This window comes from Helianthus annuus, chromosome 14 (genome assembly GCF_002127325.2).
Source record: "Helianthus annuus cultivar XRQ/B chromosome 14, HanXRQr2.0-SUNRISE, whole genome shotgun sequence".
Lineage (NCBI taxonomy): Eukaryota > Viridiplantae > Streptophyta > Magnoliopsida > Asterales > Asteraceae > Helianthus > Helianthus annuus.
The window spans coordinates 54,200,492-54,208,276 of NC_035446.2; positions in this window are offsets into that span (position 1 = coordinate 54,200,492).

Genomic DNA, 7,785 nt, shown 5'->3' on the forward strand with positions numbered 1-7,785 from the left:
ACGTTTAGGGGGCGCCCATGCTGCTCATAATGGCTCATATGTCGGTTAAAACACCAAACAGTGCTTCTGTCCACGTTTTCTGCATCTGGGGCATTGACGCGGCCCGCGTCCAAGATCATGCTACCTTTACGCGGCCCGCTTGAATCTCACTGTCAGAGCCCATATCTTCTACTGTCAAAGCGGCCCACGTAAAGCCCTTGGCTACCTTTACACGGCCCGCCTGAGACCTAAAAGTAAGATTTTTCAAATCTTTTCAATTATTACTGTTGGCCTTTGGCGATTCGAAGGGGTAACTTTGCGTTTTGGGCCTCGTTAATTTACGTATAAGGCCTCGTGACTTTTACCCGCGCCGTTAAGTCCTCGGTTAATTTATTACTACCCGAAAAGTCCTAACTTTCAATGTTGACGCTTTTAGCCCTTCACATACGAATTTGATCATAACTTTCTCGTTTTAAAACGGAACCTTGCGAAATTTATACCGTACATTCTAGTGAGCGTAATTTACTGTTACAAAGTATCGGGTTCGTTAAAGGGTCAATCAGAGGTATAACTTAAACATGTTGACACATTTAACCCCTGTAGTTTGTAATCTCTCACTTTCTTCCACATTTCGTTCCATACGATCCATGATTTATTCGTTTGAAGGTACGAGCATCATTTAGGGTTACTGTACAATATATTTATCCCTAGTTGACATTTTGAACCCTCGGATTCACATACTTTCTATGTTTGTCAACTTTAGTCCTTATTTAGTATCTACTGCCACGTGTAAACTTATGACACGTGTCAATACATTATAGGACGCAAAATTTCGAGGTGTTACACTGTGCTATGCCTTGCTTTTGTGGAATCAAGCTAGGGGAGTCTAGAAACAAATCTAATCATTTATGAGTTGTCAAAACAATGATTGTCTTTGAGAACACTATGTCTGTAATAATTGTTTTTATTTGATATGTTATGGTATGGGACGTAACATTAAATATCTGGTAATTTTAGTTGATGTGGATTCTCCTAGACAATCTGTTTCGCTCAGTGCTGTCATACCCCTACCGCGTAAAACAACAAACCGCGGCGGAAACGTCGGGGAGTGGAGTGGCAGAATTATTGTTTCACAACCATGGTATTTAAAGTTTTGTTTTATTTATTAATAAAGTGGTTACATTGTCTTAAAACAGAAGAAACAACATAACATAATTTAAACTAATCTTGCTTCATTTTATGTCACTAAGGCCCAAGTCCGCCTAAGTGTATTTGACCAATCCTATGCATCAGCTCCTGAAAACACATGTGAAAATAGGTACGTTAGCATAAAAATGTATGTGAGATACATAGGTTAATTGATTAAGGATTCATGACTTGTAATTTAAAGAATTGTTTTATAAAAGTTAGTCATGAATCTTAGGAAAATGTTTTCTTTTATAAACCATATAAAAAGTGATAAGAAAATAAGATGATATATAAAAGAAAGACGTATGGTAAAATGAATAACAAGTTAAATGAGTTTGTATAAAATAAGTTGTTTGTAAAACAATGTTTATGTGAAAATGGGTTATCTGTGTAAAATGTAATATGTCTAAATTGAAATGGTTAAAATAACGCTACGATATGTAATATCATAAAAGCACTTATATACAGGAAGTACCAGCGGCGTATCCACTATGCTTTTATCATATTACACACGCCTCGTTATTTAAATCACTTACCCAAACAAACCACCAAAATGTATTGTTAAAATCAATGTAAAAATGTTCATGTATAATCAAATGTAATGTATAGTGAATAAAAGCATTTACTCAACCCTATAAGAAAGAAATGTACAAAACAATGTATTTGATATAAAACATAGTTTAAGTCAAAGATAGGTTTTGCGAAAATCCATGCTTTACTGATACAAACACTTATGTGGTAATGTTAAACGTATAATTTCAAGCCTTGAGACTGAAGGATAAACCCTAGAACAAATTAAAGGTTATCATAAATGTTTTCGGATTCAGTCATTCCTTACGTCCAAACAAACCTAGGATTTCAGGAATGGGAGTTGTCAAGCCCTATGGTACCACTACTTACTACCGAGTGGCGTGATCAATGTTAATGAACGTATTTCAGTTTCGTTATACAAACCTAATGTTATACCAAATGTAAGCATGTTTTATGAAAATAATGTACCTAGTATGCTAAGTGAACATACAAAGTAGAAATGTTTAATGTAAATCAATGTGTCCATATGCTGAGTGAACATGTGCAACAGAAATGCAATGTAAATCAATATGCTAGCATGCTAAGTGAACATACATAGCAAAACATAATGGAGATCATGTACTATATGCGTACTAATGAACATAGCAAGTATATGTTAAGAAAGCACGAAAAGCACGAAAAGCACGAACATAACAAGTAGGAACATGTGTTTCACCCCAAAATATTTGAAAACAGTAAAAAAGGGGACTATGTACTCACTTGAGAATGCTTAGAAATCTTTGAATAACAACCAAGCAATGCTAGAGAGATCACGAAATTAATCGGCACCTAATATAGTTAACTACGTTAATAAACCGGACCTAAATCGGAAGATTGGGTAAAATGAGGTTTCGTAAACCAAATGAGCATGGGAACTCATGTAGTATGGTTTAACAAAGCCTACATTCTAAATCGGAACCTATCCTAAGTGCTTACGACCCATTACCACTCGTTTAGGTAGATTAACGCGTCGTTCACGTAAAACGCGTTCGGACCGCCTAACTAGTCCTATGACAAGTATCATATGCCTTAACATGTCTAATAATGTTGCCTAATCAGTTTAGATGTCAAAATTTAGGTTACATATGCTTAAAATGAAATTATGCGTAAAAAGAGCATTTTGGTCATTTTCCTAAGGCATATAAACTACCTATCGTACAACTAACTAAACGTAGTGACCATAAGGTATAACCTCGGAATGTTATTCCCTATACAACTATGGTCACAAAATGTGTTTGGTCGGATCCTAATGATCGACCAAACGGGTTGGGTTCGAAAGTCTAAGCGGTTGTTAGACCGCTTATCTTACGACCCTACATAAGCACTAAACTAAAAGTGACGAGCTAAACATGCTAAAACATGTTTAACGAAGTTAGAGAATGAGTTTGATATCAAAAAAAAGGGTTTTGATACCCAAAAATAGTTTGGTTGCAAAATACACATAAACGCGTATTTTGACCGAAACTATGACTCGTCACTATGCCTAAATAACGTGGTAATCAGTAGGTATAGTCATAAAGGACTATGACCATCGTGATTACGCTCACGTTGCGAAGTTCAAACGAACTTTGTGTTGACCATAAATGGTCAAAGCAGAAAGTCAAACGTAGTTTGACTTTCATGCTTAAAAACGAATAAAAGCATGAAAGAAACTTACAAGAGGTCCAAGCAATAAAGAACTTGATCTAAAATACCCAGGTATGAAGCAAAGGCTTCAACTTAGAGTATAAATTCAGATCAATGTGGGGAATGCAAGTGAATTCAAGGTGGATATTTATAGATTTCTCAACACCGTTAGGATCGTTCCTCGATTTTTGAGCTTTAATCTGAGCCTTACATGTGTACCCACTGTCTTATAATACTATGGGTGCCCAAAACAAGCCCATAGATTGAAAGAAATCATGTGCAAAACAAGGGAACAGCTGGATTTTGCTGGAAACAACTTTTTTGCAGACCTGATGGTCTGTCGCGCCCCGCGTACGAGATGGGCTCTGCCTACGCGGCCCGCGACCGAAGACAGTTCAGCAAACAGTTTTAAATTTTGTAGTTTCAGTCCCTGAACATGTTTAATGCTATTTTCGACACGTTTAAGGCCCGTTAAGCCATTTTCAAGGCTCTACAATGATGCCAAAGCATAGGGGACATGAAATATGCTTGAAAATGTGTCGGATGTCGGTTCGTTTGGTCGTACGGTCACGTTATTCGGTTAATTACGACGAAACATGAACGGATGCGAAAAACGATCCAAATTACGCGACGAATGGAATTTTTATCATGCCAATCACTAAAATAAAATATTTTAATGATTACAAAAATTTTTGGATGCCCGGATATGTTCAGAACGTAAGATATGCGCGTAAATGCAAACTTATGCACTTTTTGAGGCTTTTAGTTCCTAATTGATCAAAAAGTTTATTTTAGTATACCGAACCCTTCAAAGCATATTTCTAAGCTATGTAAAGGATATTTATGGTATGTTTAAGTTATGATCAAGTTCCGGAATGTCCGTTAGGGTACAAATCGACATACTTTCGCAGTTTGTCGAAAATAGTCTCTGTGAGCGAATAAACTCGCTTTTGCCATACCAAACCCTCCAAAACCTATTTCTAAGTTATGTAAAGGTTATTTAAGGTATGTTAAGCATATGTTGATGTTCCGGAGTGTTTTTCGCGTTAAACTGATTACGTTTACGCATCGGTTTGCGTATAACTCTCCAGAAAGTGATATAGAGTTTGAAATTGAACAAAAATCAAAACGTGCAAAATGTCAAACATAAATAAACAAATATTGGGGTCAAATTACATTGTTTTATTTATAACAGAACTGTTTAAGGTTTATACAATGATTACAAGCACAGATGTCACAAGTGCCTCACCCCGATGTTTCCATCATCGGTTGGGGTGTGACACAAATCAAGGTGGCTAAGAACTAACCACATAACAGGGTATGGGGGGTCTTGTAATCAATGGGGATTGTGATATGGTTGTTAGCGTTTCGCTAATCCGGTTCTGGATCGAAGGAACATGAGGTTGGTGATGCTCAGGCGAAGTATTAAGCGAAAAACAAAGAATCCGACAAATAACCGATGAATTCCGACAATTATTATGGTCATCGGTGGTAGCTCCAGCAGTGGTCGACAAAAAAAATGACACCGGATAAAATTTCGTTGCGTGACGGTCACGTGGATATATTGTTTGTCCGAAACGGAATTCAGATGATAAGGTTTCGAGCTGCGCGATGACAAACGCACAAAACTATGACTTCCAGCCACTGTTTCACTTTCTGGCGACTGTAGTGGTGGCTTCAAGCGACGACGACATGTGGAGATCATGGGGTTCGTCGACATGAACGCGTGGACATATTATTCGCCTAAATCCGAGTTCGTTTGGGTCGGTTCTTGTCTACTCGAATATTGACGTGCAAAACCGAACGAACGGAGAGTCAGATCTGTGTTCTGGCAGTAGTGGCGGCATTGGCGGATGGCGACGATAATTTTTAGATGTCGGGCATGTCGAGACGATTGCGTGGATAGGTAGAACTCATGAAACGGATTTCGTATGGTCAAGTTATGGGTAAAACAAGATTCTACTCGCATTTTTGTGTCAGGAGTTCAGAGTACAATAGACGCGCCAAGGACGTCACGTACGCAAAGGTATGACTTCGTAGAAACTTATATTCTTTGGTAGGGGTTATTTTGGAATGTGAGAAAAATATCGAGGATGACTTTACGGAACATTTTTCGGTAATGTTAAATCATGGGTATCCTACGTGAATGGACGCGTTGGTTGTATAGTTTGGGATGGTTTTAAGCCGAGCTTGCAACCTTCTGATTTGGAATAAATGGGTTGGATATTGTGATTAAGTTGGTGGTTCAGGAACGACCGGTTCCTTGTCACTAGCATGTTGTGGTTCAAAATTAGAGTTTAGGAGAATTCATTCTCACCTATGATATATCATGTTTACATATTTAGTTCGCACATAAGTCATGGTGCTGTAAAAAAAATAATGCACGTGTAGATGCCAAGTAATACAATTACCATGTATGTATCTGAGTATGACGAACCTTGCAATCTAGAGTGTGGTCTCGTTGTGGTTTTTCAACAAAGAACGGTTATAGTCTGGTTTAAAAAAAATTAAACCTAGTTCACTATAACCAATGGCTTTGATACCAATCTGTCACACCCTCAAATTCCACGTGCGGTTTTACCGCGAGGCGTGCAACTGACCAGGATCCAGCCGCTAATCATGTTGAACCAATTATGTAAGTTGTAAAGTCATCACAATCAACACGATTAGTGATTAGTGTTTAAAGGTCCAAATTACAGTTTAAGTTAGTAGCGGAAAAATAAAGTAAACCCATCTTAAACTTATCACGGTTAGAAACCACAATTTAAACAAATGTGCAAAACGTACCACTTTCCAAACCACACACACTCCATCCGTTTGCAACGTCCGTCCGCAGCTGTACCTGTAGATCCGCAAGCATGCAGTAGTATGTCAACATAAAGTTAGCAAGTTCACAGTTTATCAGTGTTGTTCCAAAAGCGTAAGTTGTTAAATTACTCTGTTTTACAAAACACATCATGGGGAGCTACCCCAACTTTTTAAGCTACTAAATCCATTGCCATACCGACTACTAACTGTGGTTATGTTTAGTGCCCCGCGTCAATGTCTATCGTCAATGACTAGTGCCCAGTCATATTAGTTCAGGCACGTCCTCTGCGGCACAGTGTGAGGTTTGTTAGACCTAATAGTGTTATTCAACTAATACCCCATTCGCCATTGGCCCGACGATTAATCGGTATAAAATGTGTAGGGACTTTCAGATAGAGTTTCCGTCTAGTACGCTTAAGACATGTAGTATAATAGTAAATTAACATGTTGTCCCACCCAAGGGGGATACGATTTCCCGTATCCTACCGAAGGAGAATACGTAATGGTATCCCACACAAGGAGGTAGTTGTTGTTTATTCCGTTCCCAAACCACCGGGAATACATGCTTTTATAAAAAAGTGTGAACTCACCTTAGATTAGCTCGGAAGATTAAGTTATGCGAGCTAGTATGTTCAACCACGTCCTATTATGCTTACCAAGAACATTAGGGTTCGTTTATGTAATTCACGCAAATCTTACACACATCTATCAATTAACATGCATACACATTATCACAACTACGTTACCGAGTAGTTTTAGGCACATGTTCGTAGGATACACTACAACACGCGATACACCATTTATACAATCTTCAAGCATGTATAAGTACCAAATATAGCAGATTCGACACTTTATAAACTTACAAACATGCATAACTCGATTTACTAAAAATGGGCTGTTTTGGGGTGTCCGTTTACCATACCTACGAGATTTCAAAAATTACGATCTTTTTACATGACGTGTCCCTCGGAGGGGTTGGTCTTGTGTTAAAGTTTTAGAGTTTATCTCTTTGCCAAGAATTTATAAAAATTCATTTACTAAGCTGCAATCAGATTCGTCATTTTCTGATTGCAGCGCACGGAAAAATTCATTTAAAAATCCTCGTTTATCCGATTGACGAAATTCCAGTTGGAGATTTGCACGACACTTAAGACCATCTACAGTAAACATTTCATGGTCTAACTCTAAGTATTCATCAAGTTATGACTTAAAACATAACACGTAAAATCTGCAGAAAAAACGCAGCTTCAGTTGTTGAAATGAAATAATTCATTTAAAATAGGAAACGATGTCCAAAAATAATGATTCCAGCACCGTTAGAAGCGTATTTCGAAATAGCACGTTATAGACTAAAGAAAACCCAATTTTTGTTATATTATGACCCGGTTACAGCCGATTAAAATCGGCTGTAACTGTCGGACAACCTGTTGTTTACGTTTCCCGATCCCGCAACCGATTATCTAATGAATCCCCCGACGCTTAGCAATAATCACAGAAGGTCACAAGTGGTTTATTCCACATTTAACATGCTTAATATAAAACTCATAACCATATAAACCCTAATCCGCATGCATTTATCAATACAAACTTATACGGAAATTGCAAAACATCATA